This window comes from Peromyscus californicus, unplaced genomic scaffold, assembly GCF_007827085.1.
Source record: "Peromyscus californicus insignis strain IS unplaced genomic scaffold, ASM782708v3 Scaffold_5__1_contigs__length_169319896, whole genome shotgun sequence".
In the NCBI taxonomy this organism is placed as follows: Eukaryota; Metazoa; Chordata; class Mammalia; order Rodentia; family Cricetidae; genus Peromyscus; species Peromyscus californicus.
The window spans coordinates 162,452,169-162,477,089 of NW_026294573.1; the positions used below are offsets into that span (position 1 = coordinate 162,452,169).

Here is a 24,921-nt window from a genome sequence, read left to right on the forward strand (position 1 = left end):
CTAAATATTTTAAGTATGGGGTAGGTTTACTCAGGTATTGAACTTTAAATTTTGCTGAATTTGCATTTATATATATACATAAACTATATCTGTACATTAAAAATGTAACCATATATACATATACACACACACACAAGAGCTACAGTGTTAGACATCACGGAGAACATTTTCATTACAGAAAGTTCTGAGCAGAGATCACCTTAACCTTTAAACAATATTTTCATATTTATTCCATTTTATGAGAAAGTCTACAGTTATTGGAGAAGTCAAACTGTTACTATAAAATGAGAATTGATATTATCAAAATGTTTGAAAATAAGATCAAGATATAAAATATGGTGTTTCTTCAAAGAAATTACAAGGAAAAACCCTGGAAATCATTTCCAATTGTTAGAAAAAAAACTTATTTTGGAATAAGTTTACACAAGATATACAAGAGATTATTTAGAAAAAAACTTTATTAAAAACTGTGTATAAAGATAGATCCAGTCTCTAATAGAAAGGTTATTTGCAAGAGTAGAGGGTTTCTCAACTTTTTATCACATTTGGTACAATTTCAATACAAATACTTGACAGATCTTTTGTGGAGTTGCTAATTATGAGATTTACACGAAAGATCAAGTGGCTAAGAATAGCCTAGATCTTCCTAATGTGGGGGTATTTTAGTTCACCACATACACAAAGATAGAGCTATATTAAGTATTTTGTGATGTGGCCCTTGAGGGCAGTGAAACAGACAAATGGAACAGAATAAAGAGTCCGGAAACTGACTACAGCTTATATGGAAATCAGATTAGTCATAGGGAATTCTTTACAATTACAAGGATGTAGAGCTCTGGAGCGATAAGTGATAAGAAGCATGTGCTGCTCTTGCAGATGGACAGATTTTGAGTCCTAGCACCCATGTCAGAGAGCTCACCACCACCACCACCTACAGCTTCAGTTTCAGGATATCCCACACTCTCTACCGGCCTCACTGGGCACGTCACTCATATGCAAACCCACTTGCACACACACAAACAATTAAAATAAACTCTAAAAAATTAGTAGAATGTGGCTGGATTAGTCCTGAAAAGTTTGATGATTCATAAAAATGGATCAAACACGAATCATATTGCATAGATTACTGTCTTGAAAAGAAAATACACTAGAACTTGAAGACTGTACCCCCAAACAGGTATCTATACACCATAATACCAGAAAAGAACATTTTAATATAAAAAGCTACTATCCTAAAAGATAAATTTGGTTTCATTAATGTTAAGAGTGGCTATTTATCTCCAGACACCCTTTTTCCAGTAAAGACTATCCTAGGTGAAGTTATTTGTATATTGTTTATTAATTTGTCTATACTTGAAAACAGTAAGAAGTAAGTAAATAAAATAAAAATCTAAATATTAGTAGAAGATATTCCTGAATTTTCACATACTGGAAAACTTGCTAACAATTAAACCAATGAGGAATTTTTCTACTGACTAGAAATAAAGTTACATTAGATTGCTATAGACTTGAATTATTTACTACAAATTCACACACTGAAGCTGCTACTCTAATATGATAACATTTAGAGCTCTGTCTTTGAAGAGATACTTCAGGTTAAATGAGGTTGTAACGGTGAGGCCTTAATCTACTCTGAGTGGATTCCAAGGCAGGATATTCCCTTAAAATCAAAGGATGAGCGCCACGGCAACAGTCAACCAAGAGGCACAGAAACAACTCTCAGAGTTTTTGTTTTGTTTCTAGAACTATGAAAACAAAACTTTGTTATTTAAGCTAAAAGGTTTGTCACATTTGTTGAAGCAATGCTAGCCAGTTATTGCAATTGAAACTGTCCATCACCTAGTTTGGCAAAGCCTGAAGCTATAGAGAAGAAGGCTCCACACACACACACACACACACACACACACACACACACCTCACATGTGTACAGGGGTATATTGAAATAAATAATCATTAAGTCCTATTAAAATAAGTCCAAGACAATGTCAACATCATCAACATGATCATAAACATGTGCTCATCTCTACACAAGAAAATACCATAATAGTGGTGGGAAAACAGAAGTTCAAACAAAATGTATGAACCTTAGAAATATCATATTGACTTAAAAGTACTAATTATTTAAAATATAATGGTAATTCCACAAAATTAAAAAAGATCACCCAATACAATAAAAATAATTCATGGATGTTTATATGAAACCAAGAACAGCATTATTTCTTTGATAGAAGAAGCTTAAAGCAATGTTGTACATGGGAGGAAAAGCTTGTGATGTTCATCCTAGTTCTTAACTTTGGAGACTTTTATTTTGTTCTTATATTTCATAAATTATATGTTTCCAGAATTAAACATTATATAAGATTGTTTTTAAAAATCTCTAGATAACAAGTGTTACCTTCAGGCCTTAATTCTGAAGATAACTATCTCTGCTTCTAAAGACCATCCACATCCACTTACAAACCTAAGTTTATAGGTTTGTATGTAAATTTCTTTCTGCTATGATATTCTTTCATAGAAGGATCTTAGTTTCATAATGAAGCATTCTACTTATGAACATGCATCATCCTTACTTAAAGTGGCACTGTCCTTTTGGCTGTCCAGAAACTTTAAGAACATCAGATAAGTACAGCTTCTGTTACTAAGAGAATATAAGAAAGAAAAGAAGTGTGGGAAATAAACTTGAGATTGTTGACAAATGCATACAGAGTTTGCAAAACTGCAAAGCAATTGATGCCTACCCTAGCAACTCAGACATACTGTTAGTAGGTACGTCTGTGTACCACCCAACGGGTAAAGGAATAAAACTCCAGGGGAATATATTTCTACATATTTTGAAATGAGTTCCAGTATGCTACTTTTGAACATTTGTTGTTTTAGTTTTTTGGTAATTGCAATCTATAAAATTTACATTTCTTTCATTAATTATAAAGCAGCTTTTTTTTCCTTTCTTGGGACCACAGGAGATAACAACAGCCCTCAGAAATATCACTGCTTTGGCACTATGGCTGCTCCATACATCAAAAAGAATGCAAAGTAGAATTCAGTTGATAGTTATTTTAAAATTATCTTTAATTTTTTTCTTTTCTTTTTTTTATTTTTTTTATTTATTTTATAATTTAATTTAATTCTACATATCAGCCATGGATTCCCTTGTTCTCCCCCCTCCCGCCCCCCCTTCCCCCAGCCCACCCCCCATTCCCATCTCCTTCAGGGCAAAGACTCCCCTGGGGATTGAGTTCAACCTGGTAGACTCAGTCCAGGCAGATCCGGTCCCCTCCTCCCAGGCTGAGCCAAGTGTCCCTGTATAAGCCCCAGGTTTCAAACAGCCAACTCATGTACTGAGCACACGACCCGGTCCCACTGCCTGGATGCCTCCCAAACAGATCAAGCTAATCAAATCTTTAAGAGTGCCATTATAAAATTCTTTTAAAAACATGTTTCTTAAAATTGATGATTATTGCAGGGATGTTCTACTCACATTTCAACCATCTGGTAGTAAGCTTAATGCAGGTGCTGTATGTCTACATATAAGGGATGTTATGTGACCTTATTATAAAATTAATCTGAAACCAAGATAAACTGTCAGATCTGAGCTTTTATGTCAGGGCTAATTCTAAACTAGTCCTTGGCAAACGCGGCGTCTGGGCTTGTTGTCCAATTTGACTGAGAATCATGAGGATTAATCCATTCCTTCAATAGATTTTCACGGCTTATATCCCATGTTTCAGTTACAGTGATGGGTCCTAGGACTCCAGAAGTCAACACATCATGCAACATCAGGGCAGACACCTTTTTTATTTTATTTTATTTTATTTATTTATTTATTTAGCCTTATTAACTTGTTTCATTCGCTCATTAAGCTATCATCATTCATCATGCGTTTTTGTTTGGAATGCTGGCTGGAGGTCATATATGAGACTAAATGCTGAGTACTTAACTGCACATGAGAAAAATAGTCCTTGATTTTGATGACACTGTTTCTTGTCTCATAATATATGAAGGCTCTCTGCCGTAAATTTCCATCTCAAATTGTAAGTGAAAAAGAAGATGGCGAATGGACCTCTGATGTACATAAGCACATGAAAACACAGTTTCTTTTCGCCGTGCACTGTTCTCCTCCCTTCCGACTCCACTGAGCATCAAAACTAAGTCTAGATGGGCCCCCGAAGAACGAAGTCAGTTTCTTTATACAGTCAGCTGGAAGTATTCCTCACTTCATGTTATCAGGGTCCTTGATTTTGATAAACAACTAAAGGGCCATGGAGACAACATATGAAAATGATTTGTGTTAGGAGACAAGATGGAATGGGTTAATCTAGTATTCTGCATGTGCAGCCTCCTGAGATTAAAGCCATGAGCTTACTAAGTGCACATAGTAACCATGAGCTAAAAACGGAAAAAAAAAATCATGCTGCTATTGTATTTGCTTCCCTCCAAGGAACTCTCTGGTAAACACTTCCACCTCCAAGGAATTAATTGAAAGCAAACTCCTCTCAGTTAGAGACTCATGTGTTTCAAACAGCTACTGAGAAACCTGTACATTTGACATGATTGAATCTGTGACTTTCTTTAGTGTTCCTACCTGATTGGAAACCTTCTTGTCCTTAATTCATTGACTTTTTTCCCCGAAAAGAGAATCTTCAGATTTCTACCAGAAATTGCTTCTTGGGGTCACCAGGCTTTGATATTCCAGAAGCTGAAAATAAATGTTTAGTGAAATATTAATCATCTGTACCTATAGTTTTCATTGTCTTACTAGTTTAAGTAAATGTCCTCCATATCTTCTAATTTTTAAGATAGGTTATAATTTATAAGTTTGAAGTAAATACACTGTAATAAGACCACAGGTTACAGTTTGAGACTTCAAGTTAAGCAAAGTGTTCCCAGTAGGCTCAGTATCCTTTGTGAGTTATCAAACAAAATGAGGACAAAAGATTCAAGTTTTCTAATTATTTTTAAATTTTATTTTATTCACTTCCCTTCTCCACTGGATTTCCTCTCAGCAATCTTCATTTAGATTTTCAGAATTTAGTTTTATTAAATTTAATTATTCATAAAGTAAACATAAGAACTCATTTGAAGGGTATTTCACAGACACCTTTAATGCTTTTTCAAGTTGTCACACACAAAAGTATGTGTGCACATGTGTGTAGATTTTTGTAGCAGGATGGTAAAGACCGGATAAATCCATCAACTATTAGTAATCAAAGCCAGTGGATATTAGGGTAAGTGGAAACAAGTGGAACGTTAATGTTTTGAGGTCAACATTACAAAAATACTAACAGCAATTTCCTGATGACTAATGGAGCAGGCTTCTTAAATTGCAGCCACACCTGTTAGACACCATCTGCCCATAAATTTCAAACCTCCATGAGTAGAAAACAAGTGACATTATTTCCACTTTGTTCTACCCCCATGCCATTCCCATAACAACTGTTTCTTTGTAAATTCATGGTGGTTTTGATTTGAAGTCAGTACGATTGACAAAGAATGACATATCTTATGCCATCCCTTTGCAACACTCCCATTTATGGTCCTGTAAGAGGCATTGGGCTTTTAGGTAAAAAAGAGCTTGGGATTTCTTAGTGTGAATCCATCTAGCAGCTGAATCTGAGATGAGACATCAAATGCAAACTGACTATGGAGGAGGTCATCCAACTAATTTAAAGAGTAGAGTAGGAAATGGGAGATAGGGACTGGAAGAAAGCAACTAGAGCCATGGTTGTGAATGAGTTACTCCTGTAGGTGCCTGTTAGTTCTTCAGAGGAGTTCTGAGACTCTGAAGAATATGACTCATGGTTATCCCAATAAATGGGTGAGAAAGCTGATATGCATATATCCCAAGTCACCACTGTAATTGGTTTAAAATCACATTAGGAAACATTAACTGCCAAGCTTTCCAGACTTACTTCAAAAGGCAATTCCGGGTAACAGTATGATGCAGTGAGTATGTACTGAAAGGGCAAATGCTAGGAGATGTGGGTGCTATGTCAATAGCATCAAACTGTCTTTCGTTTGGCTCTTAAGCCAAATGGATAACCTTACACCCCAAGTAAATGCTCTTCCTTTGAGGTATTCAGATATTGATACCAGTGAAAATTTCCTCTATTGAATCAAGTGTAGAATCCCAATACCCTGATGTTTTGGAAAGTTATCAGTATCTTTAACAGACTTATTGTGAAAAAATTGAAACAAAATTTTAATTTGACCACTCATATTCAATATACATTGGATAACCATGCCCCCACTAAGTATGCCAGGTATTTAGCTACATGGTGTTATTATAGTCAGTATTTTAATTTCATCGACTGAAGACCCAATGTAAATCCATAATTAGAACACAAATTATTATGGAGTGCATTGAATAGGGGACAGGTAGAATTTTAATTTGTGAATTTGCTATAAAGCTATAGAATGTAAGGAATGTTTACAGATCTTCTGGTACAAGGCAGTCTTGGATAGTGCGTGAATTAGGAAGGAAGAATGAGTTTCTAAAAACAAAGGGAAGAAAAATATATGATGGCAAGAGAAATACAAATACTCTGTATAGTACAGAAAGGAATGTTGTATGTAAGATGCATAATGAGTGTTCAGAAGGGAGTGAAAAAAAAGAGGATGATGCAAAGATAACACAGGATACTGAATGATTTATGCCTATGTGGCAAGGATGTTGAGATTTAGCTCTCAAGATTATGGCCACCCATTGATGGATTTTTAATCGAAATCATGAAGTTATACTAGATAAAAACTGGTTTGTGTATTATGATCACTGTGCATTACAGATCTGTGTGCAATTTAGAAAAGTTACTGTTACTTTGAAAATTAGTTTTGTAGTAGAATTGTTTTCAAATGTGATTGCAATCTTGTATATAAGAAAAGTACCTAATAGCTCATTACTAAAAGTCAAACAAGGTCAAACTAGAAATAAAATTACAATTAGCAGTTCCCTTCATTCATTCCCCCCTTCCCCCTTCCCTTTCTTTCCTGCTTCTCCCCCCTCCCTCTAAGCATCCCTTCCTTTCCTCTTTCCTTTCTTTCTCCGTTTGCTTTTTGGGCAGGGCCTCATGTAGCCCAGGCTGGTTCAAACATTTTAGGTAGCCAGGGATGACTGTATGCATTTCTACCTCTCACGTGCTGGGATCACAGGCATGAGCTACCACATCTGGTTTTATGTGATTTATGCTAAGTGCTCTATCTAAGCTGCTGCCCCAGCCATTATCTTCATTTCAACACTTCAAATCCATTATGCAAACACTTCTGGCCTACAGAGTTTCAAATTTGAGATCTATTATCATTTGAATGGATAAAATGTTTAATTTCTGTCTGCTTTCTAAATTTTTTCCTTTATCTTTTCTACCTAGAATTTTAATAATTATATCTGCTTGAATAGCTATTACTGTATTTGGGCTATTTGGGGTTCACTTGGGTTCTTGAGTCTCTAGGTTTATTTCTTCTGGCAATTTGCACGCTTTGTTCACTATTTCTTCAAGTTTTTTATGTCTCCCTTGCTCCGTTTTTAAACTAAGAATCTGATGATACAAGTAATAGCACTTTTCATACTGTCCGAATTGTCTCTGAGATTATGAGACCCCTGGTCTATTTTTCTCTTTGGTTTTCAGTTGTGGTCAATTTTATTTTTCTCAAGTATGACTAAATGATCATGTGCAATTTATGTTTACCATTTTCACTGGGCTTTATTCTTAATAGCTTCAATTTTTGTTTACATTTTTTTCATGTATTTTAAGAAATACATATGTCAAAGATTTATCAGTAATTTATGTAGCATACTGACTATATTTCCAACCCTAGTTTACTTGGCAATCATTACACTGTTCAGGTTTTCATGATTTTCTGGTTTGGGGTATGACAAATGATTTTCATTTGTACTTTGAACAAATTGTGAGTATTGCATAACCCCGAATTCTGCTTTATCTTCTTCATATTTTTTTTTTAGCCATAATTTACTCTACTTTGAGTAATTGTATGAGGGAAAGAATATACAGAAAGTCAATGGGTTCCATTGACATCAATCCAAAGAAAGTTGAGCAACGAATCATATCAATGTCTACAATGAAGAGAAGTTCAGCTTCCCCTTCGGCCTTGATGTCACCTCTTTAAATGTGGTGGAGCCACATGTAAACTTGTTTTGTGTTTGTGGAAGTAAAAGTTAAGATCCTCAGTAGGACTCCTGACAGAGAAGGGAGACATGAAGTATTAGCTATGCTGTTTTGTTACATTTGGAGTCTACTTCTGAGTAGAGGTTCAGTTTCACATTGGATCCCACTCACGGCAGGGATGGGGTAAAGGTGTAGGACCTACTCTTTCTAACTTGGAACATCTTGCTTTGGAGGTGAAGCAGAATGATGCTAAGCTTCTCGTGGTGACTGTGCGTGGTGTGTCCAGAGTTAAGTGGCCACATCTGGTTTCATTTCTTTAAATGTCCTTTGGGATGCTGGAGGGCAGAAGGTTCGCTAGGCAGTGGACCTCACTGAAATAGCCCTGCTGGGGAGTTTGACGTGTAAGGTCAGAGACAAGTGGCCTGGGGGACAAAATCAACTACTTAGTTGATGTAGAAGTTGATGAAGTAGAAGCATGGGAAATGGGGGACAGTTTTGCCTTAGAATTTTGTTGCAATGGTAAAAGCATTGCCAAACGGTTACTGTTGTTAACAACTCCTTCTTAAATACTTTGGCTGTCAGGAACACATTTGTCTTAATCTTTTCTTTTGTTTGCAGTCAATAAATCAGAAAGCCTGTACAACCCTTTCTGGAATATAGAGGAGGCAATAAGAAAATATGAACAGTTCAATGCCACATCGCTCCTCAAGTCCCGAGGTCCTGAGTAATCCACATTGTGCAGTGCCTCCTGTGTTATTTGGTAACTTCAGGATTTAGTGGGAAATACCTGGGAATAACGTGGTTCCTTTGTTTTGTCCCAACCGGAATATGGAGTTCTACTGATGTAAAAAAGTTCTACTTTCAGATCATAAGATGAAGTTCAATGATATACTGTGTGTACTCTAGGAATTACTCTGCTTGACATGATTAAATGCACTGTTGAAGTTCAAACATAAAGATAAAGTAGAATAGTCTGTGTGGTTATTTTTCTGCTCAATTCATGATTTTTTTTCCTAGTGTGTGTTTTATAGAAAAGAAAGAAACAATACAACCATTATGGAAGAACCTAGAAATATAGCTTCAGCTCAGTGATCAAAGTCATGCAACATGAGTGGTTACACCATGATGATAATATGTATCCTTAGCTTCATGTGACAAATCTTCACCTCAACAGTCTTCCTCCTTAAAAACATAGTTTACTTGTGACTCTTCTATCACTTTAATAAAACACAACGACCAAGGCAAGTCATAGAATGAGGAGTTTATTTTGGGCTTATTGTTCCAAAGGGATAAGAGCCAATGACCATTATGGTAGGGAGCACGGCAACAGGCATGCACGCATGTCATGGAATAGCAGTTGAGAGGTCATATCTCATTCACAAACAGGAAGCTAAGACAGCTAACTAGAAATGGCTAGTCTTTGCAAACTCCAAAGTCTGCCCAGTGATATACTTCCTCCAGCAAGGCCATGCTTTTTAATCCTATCCAAACAGACACCAAATGGGGACCAAGTATTCAATGCCCAAGACTTCCGGAGGACATGGCAATCCTTCACATAGAATCTCGTCTTATCATAAGGAAAGTATCAGACAAGTTCTGGGAGTAGGCTAGCATATAACTTCTGTCCTGAAATATTCAATCAGCATTGTCCAAAATTTTCATTCTTTAAATATGGAAAGTCTAAGAAAATGTGACAACTGATAGGAACCTTAAGAGATGGGAGGATTAATGCTGTGTGGTGCCCGAATGGATTGATGGGAAACCTTAACTTGGGAAATGTGGGGATAGGGGTGGGTTGTGGGGGAAGGTTGTGGGGTGGGAAGAGTGAAGGAGGGGATCTGTGGTTGGTATGTAAAGTGAATAGAAAAAATTTCTTAATAATAAAAAAGGAACAAAAAAGACCTTGGCCAACATAAGATATTATGATTTTTTTGATTTTCATAAGTTCATAAGCTGCAACTTCATATTCTACATTTTTGATAATTACAGAGATTAAACATCAAATAAACACTTATTCAAAATACTAACTGTATTTCCTTGTTTAAAATTGTCTTTTCTCATTTTTTACTTCATCTCTTTGTGAGTCCTGCCCAGCTAACAGGGCAAATTGATAGTTCAATAAATGAACAATTTCCAGCCTCGGATAGGCTTTCAAGCCTGGGACTGCCGTTCTGACTCACTGCTTAGCTTCCTCTCATTGCCTTTAAAGATTGTTAAAAAATAAATAAATAAATAAAAAACCTTTCAGACTGTCCTCACATTTCCCCTTGTCCTGGATACTTTCTGCTCTCAGATAATGAGTTACCTCAGCTCTCATCAAAGAAAGAAAAGGGAGAAAAAGAAAACAGATGCCAGTAAATGACCCACTGTCAAACCTTATCAACATATGCACTGGTCTTTGAATTCCCTTCCACTGTCGGAGTTAAAAAGCTATCTACAATGTACGCAATGTACTTTCCATTTCCTTCTCCTTACCAATGACTGCACAGTTCTTTCTGCATCTTACCTATATGCCTTATAAATTAGTCTAATCAAAACTCAGTTTTTCTAAATGAATAACGCCTCTCTATGTATTAAAAATGGTGCGAGCAGCATGAAGCTTTCTCTTCCTCCGCCTCCAGCAGCCTTTTCCATTTCACAGCTGCGCTTCTTAAAATGATCTGCATGCATTGCCTCCCCATCCTCACATTCCATTTACTCTATAGCATGATTCCATCTGGCTTCCCCACCCCAGGCATTTGTACAGCGCTCTGAAACTTCATTTGTGAAGGTCACCAGGGAACCTGTGTGACCGCAAACAATAAAAAGTTCTATGCTCACACGCTGGGCTTGTTGTTTCTTAAAAAAAGGAAAGCAGGCAAAATCCCGAAATGTTATTGTGCTGTTATGCTTTCATACCTTCTTGACCACTGCCTCAGCATGTTTTGCTTGATCTCCCTTAATCTGACTTCTAAATATTCTCCTAGCTTCATTCACCTTCAACGAATATGTGACTCTGAAAGATTATTCTTAATATTTAACTCTATTACAGTGATGGTAGAGTCAGTAATTTTGTAATATTTGTCAAGTGTCAGACACTAATGGGAGAGTTTTATGTTCAACATAACGGTTATTCTCCTCACAATTCTGTGTCTTATTGTTTTTTCCACATCACAGATGAGGAAACCGAGGCTTTAAAAGGCTATATCTAAAATTTATCAAAGGTCACATGACCAGTAATTGTTGCTACCTCTTGATGGAGTTAATACTGGAAGTTTTGAATTGGTAAAAAAGTAAAGTATGTTTTTAAGTGAGTAAAATGAGTGAATTATTTCCAAAGCATCAGAATACTTCAAAAGCAAAGCAATACTTTGTATGTCAAGTCACACAGGCAACCGCATGGTTGAGTCTTACTGAGTCAACATGTTTTATGATGATTCTGTTCCTTGAAAAGAGACACAGTTGTAGCATGCATCTATGTCTTTGTGTATACCTTTCCATATTTACTCACTTGTCCAATGCATGTTTCCTGAGTGCCTTGGACCTGTGTGGCTTTGTTGTCTTGGAGCGTGCAGTCATTAACGAGGAAGGACAGTGCCTTTCCTCAGAAGCAGACATCCCAAGTGAAAAGAGGCACAAAGCTAACTGGTAAATAAATGCCACTCACTGAGGACAATAACACTGGACAACAGCTGACAGGGGGAGAGGGGCTGAGGCCCTGCGTATAGAGTTTGAATGAAAACAAAAATCTCTGTAAGGCTCAAAATAACAGCAAGCATTAATTATTATTACTAGTCTTAATTGAACAGGTGACTCCAACTTCCTGGGACACATTATCATAGGGTAAACAAACCAACTTCAGTTGAGTATTATTTAAAACTTGGGGAACTCAGTGATATCTTTTGGTAACTAAGGGATGGACAAGATGTTCTGAGCAAAAGAAGAGGGCCTGGTGTGTGGCTTCTCCTTTTGGTGGGAGAAGTAATGGGCAAGGGGTCTGCCCTACTATGATACATTGTGTACAATTAACTCAGTGCAGTAAAGATTTTCTGAAAAAGCACCGTGTGTTTGCCAGAGCTGAGAACGGGCCACAAAAAAAAACAATAATAAGAGCAACTGTTCTCAGAAGAACCAGGAATTGTGCTAAAGGTAATCATGCATTATCTTTCTTTATGTTAACTATTCAGTAATCTATGAGGAAGGAATACTTGTTATCCCATTTTACAGAGAAAGAAATCTGACACTTCAAAGGGTTTAAGTGATTTTTCTTGGGTCAGCCAGCAGATCAGGACTGTAGGAAATGTTCTGATTCACAGGGTCAGCTAACAGTGACAGGTCTTTTAATGGTTAGGTTTTATGAATCTCAAGAAGCCAATTTGTGGAGCTGAAAATTATACGTAAATGGGTTCAAGGGACAAGGTTGCCCAGCACATGCTGACTGTATGATAAGGGCTGAGCTTATATGATGTACTCCTCCTCTAGAAGGACCCACACCAATGGAAGGAACCATATTAGTTCTGTTGATACAGGAGAGTATGGTTCATTGAATGTAATGTTACCCATGGGATGGTGGTCCTGGGTGCTAAAAGAAAGTGGGCTCAGCGAACCATTAGGAGCAATCTAGTAGTCGGCATTCCTCCACCGCCTCATCAGTTCCTGCCTCCAGTCCCTGTCCTAACTTGACTATATCACGAATTACTACTTGTAAGATGATATAAAGCCTTTTCTCTCCAAGATGATTTTGGTCATGGTGCTTTATCACAGCAAAGGAAATCCTGACTAAGAACCCAATTTGTTACTTGCTTATTCTTATATTGAGAATTAAGTCTTAGCAAAATACTATATACGGAGAGACTTAGAGCATATTCAATGTTTTTCAGAGTTTATGATATTTTTGTTTTATATAACATTAGTCCTGAGAATTCTATTTCCTATAAATATGTGATACAAGACAGAAGAGGCATGTTTAGGACTTTATGAAAAATTGTTGGAAATTCTAACTTAATCCCAAGATGAAGTTCACTTGAAGATTTGTTTTTTGAGCGTCTAAACATTAATTCAAACAATTCACAAAATTCAGCATTTTAACACAATATAATTCAAGACACACCGCTAATGTGGGGCTTTCATGTAGAAAAATGTAGAAAATTATGCATAGTCTATTTTTTTTGCAATTAAACCATTATGTTTGTAACAGATCAGAGAAGTTCCTATGTACAGTAAAGACTCTACAACCCATAGCATACAGCGGTCTTCAATCTAAGGTGCTCAGTGTTTGTTAATATTGTGCAGTGTGACATCTACAGCCCATAGCATACAGCGGTCTTCAATCTAAGGTGCTCAGTGTTTGTTAATATTGTGCAGTGCGACATCATGCATAGTGCACAGATTGTGCACATATGTGTTCAGAGTCCAGTCTGCAGTGGTGCCCTGTGGCGACACATGGAAAAGTGCCACCAGAAACATTTGGGATTCATCAGGCCTTTGATTTGGAATTACATTTTATGTGCTGTTCATTTTAACACCCCCACCCCCGCATTTGGTTATGTGTCCCCTCCATCGGGTATCCCACTGTTCAAGATCTGTGGCCTAGGGCTGTGGGATAGGCTAAGGAATCAGCATGAGGTTCTGAAGTGGGACTCAGTGTCTCTTTTCCTCTTTTTTTTTTTTTTTGCCATGTGATTATTAAGCTTTCTACTTCAATTACTAAAAAATGTTCTTATTATACCGGAGAGACTGTGGCATGTCTTAACTTGCTTTGACCTGTGTAGAACAGACACTGGCACACTGGCACACTGGCACTATGATACACTAAACTATAATTTTATTTATTTTTGTCTTAAAGCAAAATAGTTTTGATGTGTACAATTTAGAAACATCATCAGAGAAAGTATTTAAACCCCGCTCTCTAAGAGGAAAGCAGTTTTTCAGAAGATTCTCCAGCAGAAACCAGTCCAACAATTAACACATTTAGAGAGCTTTCCAGTGGGCTTCAGTTTTCTGGCTCAGATAACCCATCAGTTCTCAATGAGATAAAGACACACTCATAAGGCAGAAACATGCTTCCACTGGAAGTAAGTTGGCTTAAGTCTTGCTGCTGATTCTAATTAGGTAACATTCATACTTTCACCAAGTCTGTTTGCTACCTACAATAGGGACAGTACTATGACAAAGCAATGTGATTAAAAACACATAAAATCCTAAATGTACTTCCAGATTATTAGAACACAATTTATAAACATTACATCATCTGCAAATTCTCTGCTTTCTTGATAAGGATGAAGCTTGTTTTTCACTTCATGTTTTTTCCTTAGAGGTTGTTCTACATATCAAGTTCATTGTTACTTTAAAATTATTCTCATTCTTTCACTGTTGACCTGCCTTTCCAGTCAGTGTCTTGTCTTAGATGGACTGAGTTCCATGTTAGTAAATAATCCATCACTTCAGCTATTAAGGTTCACATGTTTCAGATCTTTTATTGTGAGCTCCATCATTCAAAAGAACAGCTGAGGTGGCTTTGTCAGAGATTCAAGGAGATAAAACATATCCTAAGTATATTTCAAGGAAAAGGAAAACAGTGATTCAAGACAATGTTATTGTCACTAGCTGTGTTAACATGACAGTTTATATTTGGAAAATTTATATTTAATGATTGCTTTGAAAGGAAGTATCACATACATTTATGATAATACGTCAGTTTTTCTTAAAGAATATTGTAGACTTACATTTATTTTTATAAAAGTAATAATAGGAAGATTGTTTCTTTATCAGGTACCTGAACTCTATTACAAGTTCAAGGGCTAATAATCCTGAAGTGCAAAGATGGCTAATATTCCAGATTCAGCAATGGGAAAATAATTCATGTGCCAGTTATTTTGGTGAAAGGTTTGCACACACAGCAAGGGACGGTGAAACGGAAAGTGATATCATGGTGTGTGAGAATCAGTCACATAGATTATATGCAGAAAGGGGAATCAATGAACTCTTGACTATTCACACTGGGAGGCAGTGCAGGGAATGGAACTAGGGGCTCCACTCCGATGTTGACACTGACCTTGGTTTGTGTGCTTCTCTCTCATCTATTACTTAGACCTCCCTATCCCCCGGTCTCCTTGATGCTGATTGAAGACAGCTGTAGGAATTTTAAACAGTTAAAATAATATTTGTGTGGAAAAATGCATTTGTTTCCTGATTTAATGTAAAATACTTCAAAATCGATCTTGCTCCGAGTACCCGACAGAGCTCTGTAATCCTCACTTTGCCACAAACTGTGCACCCCACTTTGCCTGTAAGGCTGCATCTTTCTCTGCTGACATAAAACCAGCCAAAACCTATACTTGGCATAAATAACTCAATAAAAATTCTATGGGTAAAAGAATGATAATTCCTCCTGAAATGTGGACCATTATCCTGGAAAGGTTAAGTGACTAGTTAGTGTGGCCAAAAATGTGTTTGAAAAGGTGCAAAGGTGGGAAAGGTATCTGAAGGAGGAGAGGCAGTGAGAATGGGAGAGAACTGAGAGTCAGCTGAGTGGAATTGCAATGCACTATAGACTTGCATGATACGGTCAAAAATACAATTACAAATACAAATTAGTAAATATAAACACAACTAGTAAAACTCCTATTTACTTCAACAGTGGGGACTCTACCAGTTTTACCCTCACTAAAACTGAAATTTCTGATGTCAAGCTATGAGGGTCTGGCAGATGGACTAGCATTTGAAGAGACTGAATTCTCTACAAGATGGGAATGTTAATATCCTTCTGTCGTGACAGTGTAACAATAATTACCTTACCCCACCTTACAACTAAGTAGTCTTTAAACCCTTTCCTCTCCCTCATCCCCTTTATTTTCTTCTATCTTGAGTTCTCATTTAATGTCACACAGACTTATAGTTAGAGCAATGTTTTTGTTTAACTTAGACAATCATATAAGTTCTAGCACAGTGAATGAAGAAAAGAACAGCCAATAAATGGATATTTTTATATGGACAACCTGACCTGCGCAGATGTGTAACTCTTTGAATCCTCTTTGTTATTAGCCACGTACTAATGTTCACAAGCTGGCTGTGTATCACATGTTAAATGAAGTACCTAGAAAGCTAGGCGTGGGGTCCTATTGGGTTGATTAATGTATAGCATTCTAAAGCTGAAACATCATCATTTCAATCCTTCCTCTGGCTTATTATCCCCGCAGCATGGCTTCTAATTAGCTGCAACACTAATCACCGTTATAGTCCCTCCCTCTTCTCTGCTCTCCCCTTATTATAGCAAGTAGTATCTGATTCTAAAGTGAGTGATTAGAGTGTGCTGCATATGAGATAAATTCAAAGGGAAAAAGATATGTAGGTTATGGTATCCACATCTGAGAGGAGTAGTCAAATTGGCAGCAACAGAACCAGTGAATCGGAGTCAATCATTAGTTGGGAAAATTTTGTAATGTATTGTCATTGATGGGCCAGCCAGAGTAATGATTATCACAGCTGATAAAGAGCAGCTGGTGGCAAATCCTTTGTTCCCACCAGGGTCTTTTTGTTAAAGTGACTGCCTTCTAGTTCATGGAACAATAAAAATTCAGCGCTCACATTTAAATGTTATCAACACCAGATATAGAAATATGTGAAGCCTATTATATTAATGCCATAAATAGACGTACAGAATAATACATTCCACCTTGAAGTCACTTGGAAGGAGTATAAAGTCTGTGTGAAGCACATTTGAATTTCGAATGGCCAGAAAGGGCTGAAAGCTATGTCTCATTGGTTTTCTCTCCTTGCAAAATTTCCAGCATCATCCCATTTGTGGTCAAGAGATACTTCTGTAGAAAAGGTTCATATTCATAGCCATCAGAAGAGTCAAGAAGCTGTTGTGTACCAGGAAATGCCATTTTTCCTTCAAACAAATTACATAATACCCAATGAGGTGAAAAAAAAAAAAAACCCATTGCTTTTATTACTATACTCTTATAAGAGAGTAAATGTTGAAAAATCACTTTTATTTTCCATGTAAAATGATCAAAAACTACTAAATTAGGGTCCGTGTAACTAACAGAAAACAATTCACTGTGTGGTTGTACTGAAGGAAAAGCCATCTGCATTCAGATTCCTTTTCCATATTCCTTTGGTAACTGGATTAATGAGTATCAATCTGTTTGTTTTAATTTATAAAATAAAAAGTTAAAATTGATATCTCATTTTTTATCTTAACTTTATATTTGAAACAAAGTGGTCTCTAAAGTATTTAATTTTTTGCTCAAGCATTGCCAATGTTCTTGACAGGTATTATTACCTATATGTTGTTTGTGGCACAGATTCCTTCCACACCAGGGCCATAAGATGACATGGTAAACCTGGACAACGGTTTAATGGAGTCATTCCTATTGACTCAAATATGACCCATTTGGCAATTGAATCTTATGGAAATCACTGGTTCTTCTCAATGTATTAATAATATTAATAAGCTTATGTGCCATCTTGGGTAGACAGAAGTGATTTCTGGATAAGTATGGACTTACATATGCTGTTCTGATATTCATATTACTTTTGTAACCTCATACTAGTCTTCCTTTCTGCACACTATCATGGAGGCTACTTTCTCCAATTTCATTTCCCTGCCAAGGTTTTGAAAATGGACAGCTACATTGCTCTCTTTGGTAAACCTAGTTTCTTATTATGACCTAAAGATGATTTTGTTTTGTTTCCTGATAATCTGGAGGCTTTTATGCAGTTAATTTCCCTTCCCAACTATATGACTTCATAGGACTGGAGTGATAACTGCGTAAGCAGAGAATTTTGGTACCTAAACATGTCTCCTATCCTACTTAGTGAATGTTAGGTAGACGCTCCCTTACCTGAGAATGAGTTCTTTAGCTAGGATTTTCTTTTTCATAATGTCTGTACTTTCAGATATTAGTCATTTTTATCTCAGCCTGAATTATTCAAAAGCAAGTTTTGATGATGTGGAGGAGAGAGAGAGAGAGAGAGAGAGAGAGAGAGAGAGAGAGAGAGAGAGAGAGAGAGAGAGAGAAATCAGGGCAGTGTCTACAGTGGAAACAGGTAACAGAAACTATTCGTTAAAAATATTCAGGCTGCGTGCGGTGGTGTATGCTTTGAATCCCAGCAGTTAGGGAGGCTGAGCCAGAGGGATCAGGAGTTCAAATGGAGCCAGGGCCATAGGAGATCTTCTCTCAATAAATAAACAAGATGTAGTATTTACTACTGCAATCATTATATACAGCTTATTGACAGCATATCCTAAACATAACATTGCATGTTATATAATTTAAGATTTACATTAGGTCTAACTCCAATCTGACTTTGCTGCCATTCATAAAAGCCTCTTGGAAATATGGAAGCAGTCACCACAAAATCAGTCTTCTTAATATTGTCATTTCTCTCTTGGATAGCACTATACCCCTCGCCAGGCAGGATGCTTTTCATCCTGGTAAACTAATAGGCCATTTTCTTGAATCATGGCTAACCACAAATGGCAGAAAATTCTCTATTTTTGTTCATTACTTTGAAAGTTTCAACCAGAAGCACAAAGTGTTTATCAATGATCCATATCCCTGAATTTCAATACCTGTAACATGTATTATTGTAAAAACATTTACTTACTTTTAGAATCTTTAGTAGAAGTGGCATTTGGGGAAGGAAGAATATATTCTTCAAATCTAGTTGTCAGAATTTTAGGGCTATATCTGGGGTCACATAGTCAACTTGGACCAACACTAACTAATAAATGGCTATCACTCTTACACAATTAAAATATTTTTACATTTTTTGTACATGTATTAAAAATAGAATTTAAAGACTGGTTGTGGTGGCACCATGTCCTTAATCCCAGCACACATGAGGCAGAGGCAGGTGCATCTCTACAAGTTCTAAGTCTGCCTGGTCTATATAGAAGGGTTTTTCAGAGACAGAGAGAGAGAGGCAGAGACAGAGACAGAGAAACAGAGAGAGACACAGAGAGAAACAGACAGGCAGACAGAGACACACACATACACAGACAGAGAGAGACAGAGACGGATAGAGACAGACTTACTAAGCCATAGCTGGCCTGGTAGTACAAGGCCTATAATTTCAGTTCCTTGAGAGGCTGAAGCAGAAAGTTCACAAATTTAAGACCTGTCTGCGCTGCAGAGTAAGCTCAGGGCAAGTCTGGGCAACTTGGTGAGTCCTTATCTCAAAGTTAAATGAAGGCTTTAAAAAAGACTGGAGATATTTCTAAGCGACAGAACACATGTATAGCATGTCCAAGCTCCAGACTTTAATCTCAAGTTCTGTAGGCTAAATAAATAAACAATTGAATACATAAGATGTAGACTGCAATGTGAGAGGGTGGCCTATAGGTTCGCTTTTCTAACTCATAATCTTTGACTCCAGCATCTTTATGCACATAAGGTTTGCTGGATGTTGGGTGTCAGGGATGTTCATGAAATAGTTCAATGTCCTGGGGTCTCCTAATGATATTCCTTCTCAGTGTCTAAAAGGCATTCCCCTTTCTTTCCCGCCCTGGGTTCTGATGCCAATCTAAACATTTATAAGCAGTCTTTGGATTTATTTGGCTGTGGCATTGCTGGTGTCCAAGATCCTGCTGTTGTCTGCATGGTTAAGGATGACCTTTTGCTGACTTCATAGAACTTCTTTAGAAAAGAAAAACAGATGTGCTTATCTAAGCCTCCTCTTTTGATTGTGCAAGATTCAGTGGTGTTGAAACCGAATGACTTTGTGTGAACGGCTGTAGCATATTAATGTTTTCATTCATGTTTCCAGCTTTCAGATGCTAAAATTCAGCTCTACATCCATCATATAATCAGACACACAGTAAGAGTCAAGAAGCCAGTAATAATGTATTTCCCCCACCCCCTGTCAGATGCTTAAATAGCATTGGTGAACAGAACTACTCTGTTTAATAAATTCATAAAACCAGCAGTCAATATCCAGTGGAACAGAGAATACTTTTTAGGAAAGATTGATACCACCAAGAGTTAATGGATATTGATTTAGAGATACCAGATTTGCAAAGGATCTCTGTACTCTATCCAGGACGCTAAATTTATTCTTTCTTGAACTTTTTAAATGTTTAAACGTAACATCAAGACAGTCCCAAAGTGAAATTATTTGGTTATAGTGGTGGGTAAATGTATAAAATATATAATATACTAAAAGTGTAAAAATGATTGTGAAACCTCACAGCTACAATTTTGAATGTCAATTTTGTATGTATGTTTGTTAAATTGGAAGTTTTGGGATCTGGTTAATTTTGGTGTTTGATGTTTTTATTTATTTCCAAGTTTTCTTCTTTTATATAATGAAAAAACAGAAATGAAAGACAGCCCAAATGCTTAAGACTTGCTCCATTTTTATTAAAAGAGACATTCTTTTAAGAGAATGCCCATACAAAGTTAGCTCATTCTGCCAAAATAACAAAAAAGTCCATCTAAAGCTCTCAAATAGAAAACATGCAAACGTGCCTAGCTTTTGTTTCCTTTTCTTTTTTCATATTTTAAAATGAGCTCAAGAGATATGTGCTTATGCATCTATATTTGTGTATGGATATGAACATGATATATTAACTGAAAACGAATCCAATGTGAGAGGTTTCTGACAGTCTAGATATATGTGATGATGTGAAAACAGACATCTGACAGCTAATCAAAACTTTTGGAGTATCAACTATTTTTTATATTTTTCTTTTAATTTTGAGATTATAATATAATTACATCATTTCTCCCTTTTCTTTCTTTCCTCCAAACCCTCCTATATACCCAACCTTGCTCTCTTTCATTAATTATTTTCATTAATTATTGTTACATGCACACACACACACACACACACACACACACACACACACACACACATATATATATATATATATATATATATATATATATTCCTAAATGTAACCTACTCAGTCTGTATAATGTTACTTGTATGTATGTTTTAAGAGCTAACCACTTGGTTTTTGATAACCAATTGGTGTGCTCTTCCCTGGGGAAGACTATTTCCCCATTCTCAATTTTGTTTTTAAACCCATTGTTTCTTTATCTCAAGATATCTTTCAAGATAATCAGTGGGGCACAGTGAAGATATTATGTACCTTTTACCAAACTTTGTTAAACGCTCTTTCTTAAATGTGCTAAATTATGTAAATACTGAAAGATCATGTTCTAGCTATACTGTAGTAGGTTCTTCAAGTTTGGCTATGCAACAATGCTTAGAGGACAGTTCTTAAGTCAAAACATGCCACCACTTCATGGCATACCTTCTTTTCTCTTCTTAGGATTTTAGGGATTTTTCATCATTGTTCCCAAGCATGCTTCTGTTATGGGTGCCTGATTCTGTTGCTAGGCAACAGTATGGCCTTTTAGGGCATAATATGAATTAGTAATTATTTTAACTAAGCCTGATCAGATATAGTTCCATTTAGAATGTCCTGAAACTTTTGTCTGAAGTCAGTACAGAGTTTTTTTGTTTCAAATCAAGTTGTGCATACACATAAATGACTGAACAGTGTTCAGAACAGCAGGAAGAATGCCAACGGCATCTTGGAAAAGCACCACATCATTTATCATCTTGGTGGTTCTTTATTCATATATTTGTTTCTAGAAAAAGGTCAAAGCTGTCATATGGAAAGTCTAGAATCTGAATGAGTTTGAGAAAAACAGACATTTCTTATTGAACACTCTATTCTTTTTCCTAGCCAAATTCTTGAGAGAAAATTTCAATCCATATTATTTTAGAAGAAGTTCACAGAAGTCGTAAATTGGTGTATGACACTTATGAGATTTCAGATCACAAAACTAAAGCGTACACAGAATTCTGTCTGCTTGCCTATTTCCTGATTGTCCCTCTTCATTCATGAATAGTGTCCTTTAAATGTGTATTTAACTGAATGGGACTATTACCTGCAGCCTTAAAATTCCCCGTCCTGTATATACAAATCTTCTCTAGCACTACAGGAGTCAACAGACTTCTGGGAAAACGTAATCCTACCCACTGAGAACAAATTCAGAATCTCAGGTACATTTTGGTACTGAACAGTAACAGAGGATGGGGTGAATACAAGAACTTCCTTCAATGTCCACCCAACCAGACTCCCCCGACAATGATCCGCCAAGAGACAGCTTCTCCTCATCTTCGCATCACTTTCAAAACTTTGGAATAATTCTTTACTTTCTCCTTTCCCCATCCTTTAAAGGTATGTGTGGTAACCTGTGATTCTACTTACATATTGAGGATGGTCCTTTCTTTAGGGCATCACTTAGTATTTAAAGTTAAAAGTTCTGATTATTTTCTCTCCCATTTTCTAAAAATTTCATTGCAATTTAGGTTTAAGATAGCCACATTAAGTGGATTTATTTATTGACCTCATAAAGGTGACAGAGTGTTTTGCCCTGTGGGTACCCCAAATGTCAGTTTTCTCATTTAAAAAATAGAATTTTCTGTATTTTCCTCACAAATTATTCTAACATGGCTTGTATCACACAGCATAAATTAAATATGAACCTTCTATTTCTGAGTGTGGTCTACCTTCAGTTTTCTAGGATTTGCTGGGAAAATTCATCTTCCAAGAATGTACAGCCTCTGATCATATTCCTTCAAAGATCCATTGTTCCAAACAGTTTTAAGTTATTTTCTATTTTCTTTACTGCTATTCCTATATTAACAGTCAGTCCCTACCATATTCTCTGCTTTCCTACAGTTCTATTTCAGCAATAATAATAATAGCTAATTTACTAAACGGTAAGGGTCATTACTGTCAATCCTGAGGTTACAAGTTTGAACTGGATCACTCCTCTAATGAAATTCGTGGTTCAAGTCAAGAATAATGAACCATCTGAGTGTGGTGGTTCACATCAGTTATGCTGGCAGTAGGAAGTCTGAGACAGGTGGTGCTCAATTCCAGGAAAGCTGGAGCTCTATAGTAAGGTTTATATCAATAAGTAAGTAGATAAATAAGTAAATATTTAAAAATATGTGATTCAACCTGGTAAATCTCATGGTAGTTGTCTTAGTTAGGGTTTCTACTGCTGCAGTGAAGGCGAAACACCATGACCAAAAAGCAGATTGGGGAGGAAATGCCTTATTTGGCTTACACTTCAACATTGCTTCATTGAAGGAAGCCATGAGAGGAACTCACACAGGGCAGGAACTTGGAAGCAGGAGCTGATGTTGAGGCCATGGAGGAGTGCTGCTTACTGGCTTGATCCCTATGATTTGCTCAGCCTGCTTTCTTATAGAACCAGAGACCTCCAGTGGAGGGATGTCACCAGCCACAATGGTCTGGTCCATCCCTCATCAATAACCAATTAAGAAAATGTCCTACAAGTTTGCCTACAGAAGGATCTTATGGAGATACTTTCTTAATTGAGGCTCCCTTCACTCAGATGACTTTAGTTTGTGTCAAGTTGACATAAAATCATCTAGCACAGTAGTTTAATCTTGTGCCACCATAGTAAGTAATAAGTGAAATGTCCAAATCAAAATAGGAAGTGGACTAGATTTGATTGACCAAAAGTGACTTGAAGATTAACTAGTCAAATGTCTTCCTTCCCAGAGTATTGGCACTGATTTCTCCTTTGTACAGCACTTACATTAAAAAACTTTAAATGGCGATTTCTTTTGAGGGCCTTAAATGTGTATTACTTGAGTTGATCCTGAGAACTTCAAAGAGATATCATCCAGGAGCATCTATATCAACTAACTTATAAAAGATGGACATGGTGTCCAATTTTCCAATCTTTATGGGACAGAAGAATCCCAATTTAGATGGTATCAGTTAACAAAGACGGCCTGGTTATATAGAGCCTTTTTCTCCCCGCCTGGGTCTTCCAGCACTTCTCCACCAGGTCACCTGTCAGACTTTTCAGTCAGCAGCATTCTTAGTCCAAACAGTCTCCCCTGTGGAAACAGCCTCCATTAAATCAGCTGTCTTCTATTTTTTGCCTTAGGTAGATTACATCCAGGTTTAGTTCAGAAAAAAACTGGTTTTTACCAAATTGTCCACTTTCATGCTAAGTACTGTCTTGTCAACCTTTGTAACTGCTAGTTAAAATCAGCCTTTGCTAGTGAGGATTGAGAGTAAATACTTACAGTGGCCCAAATGACTCCTTCATTTAGTTTTTCTTTGTTTCTTTCTTTAGAAAGAGGATATCATATATCCCAGCCTGGCTTTCATCACAGACATGTGTCACCATGTCCTTTTTATGTACAGCTGGGGATCAAAGTAGGATTTCTTTTGTAGGTAAGCCCTCTGCCAACTGCTCTCTATCTCCAGCTATCAACTACTCTTTTATTAGCAATAAATGAACCCTCAAAGTCCATCATATTCTTTTTTAACCAGAATTATTTTGAAAATTGCATTTCTTTATCTTTCCTCACTGTGCCTGTCCCCAAGGTGACCGTGAAGAAGCCACAGGGCGTGCTCGCTCTAGTTGTTCGGCCCTTTCTCCCGTAGTTCTGTGATTTCAATCATTCGCAACTATGAACAAATTAGGGAGTAATGCATCATGTTCATCTTGTATATGTTACTTAATATGGTCCCTCATGGCTGAAATCTTTGTGAAGACATCAGGATCGACTCAAGCACCAGGCTTCATGGTGGTCTAGACAGAGGGGATGTTTTATAAATTGATGCATTCATCCAAACCTTTAAGTTGTAAAATGATAGCAGTTACTAAGTCAGTTCTTAAAAATTAAACCATCTCAAAGAAAGACAGCATTGTGAAACCTTCCTATGAAGTGAAGCTAAAGAATAATCTTGAATCTTAAATAAAAGTTTTTCTGCAAATTTTTTTTTCATTATAACACGGCCAGA

At 36.7% G+C, this 24,921-nt stretch overlaps 1 protein-coding gene across 3 annotated transcripts in view; it reads right to left on the reverse strand.

Moving 5' to 3' along the window:
* Pkia (cAMP-dependent protein kinase inhibitor alpha) overlaps nt 1-24,921 on the reverse strand; it is a 75,230-nt gene that overhangs the window by 29,680 nt on the left and 20,629 nt on the right. For 2 of the 3 annotated variants that reach the window (XM_052716725.1, XM_052716726.1), the window contains exon 2: nt 4,583-4,696. The exons of the other annotated variant lie outside the window; for it this stretch is intronic. The gene's annotated coding sequence lies outside the window, so the exon portion shown is untranslated. The remainder of the gene's footprint in view (nt 1-4,582; nt 4,697-24,921) is intronic. 3 annotated transcript variants of the gene reach the window in all.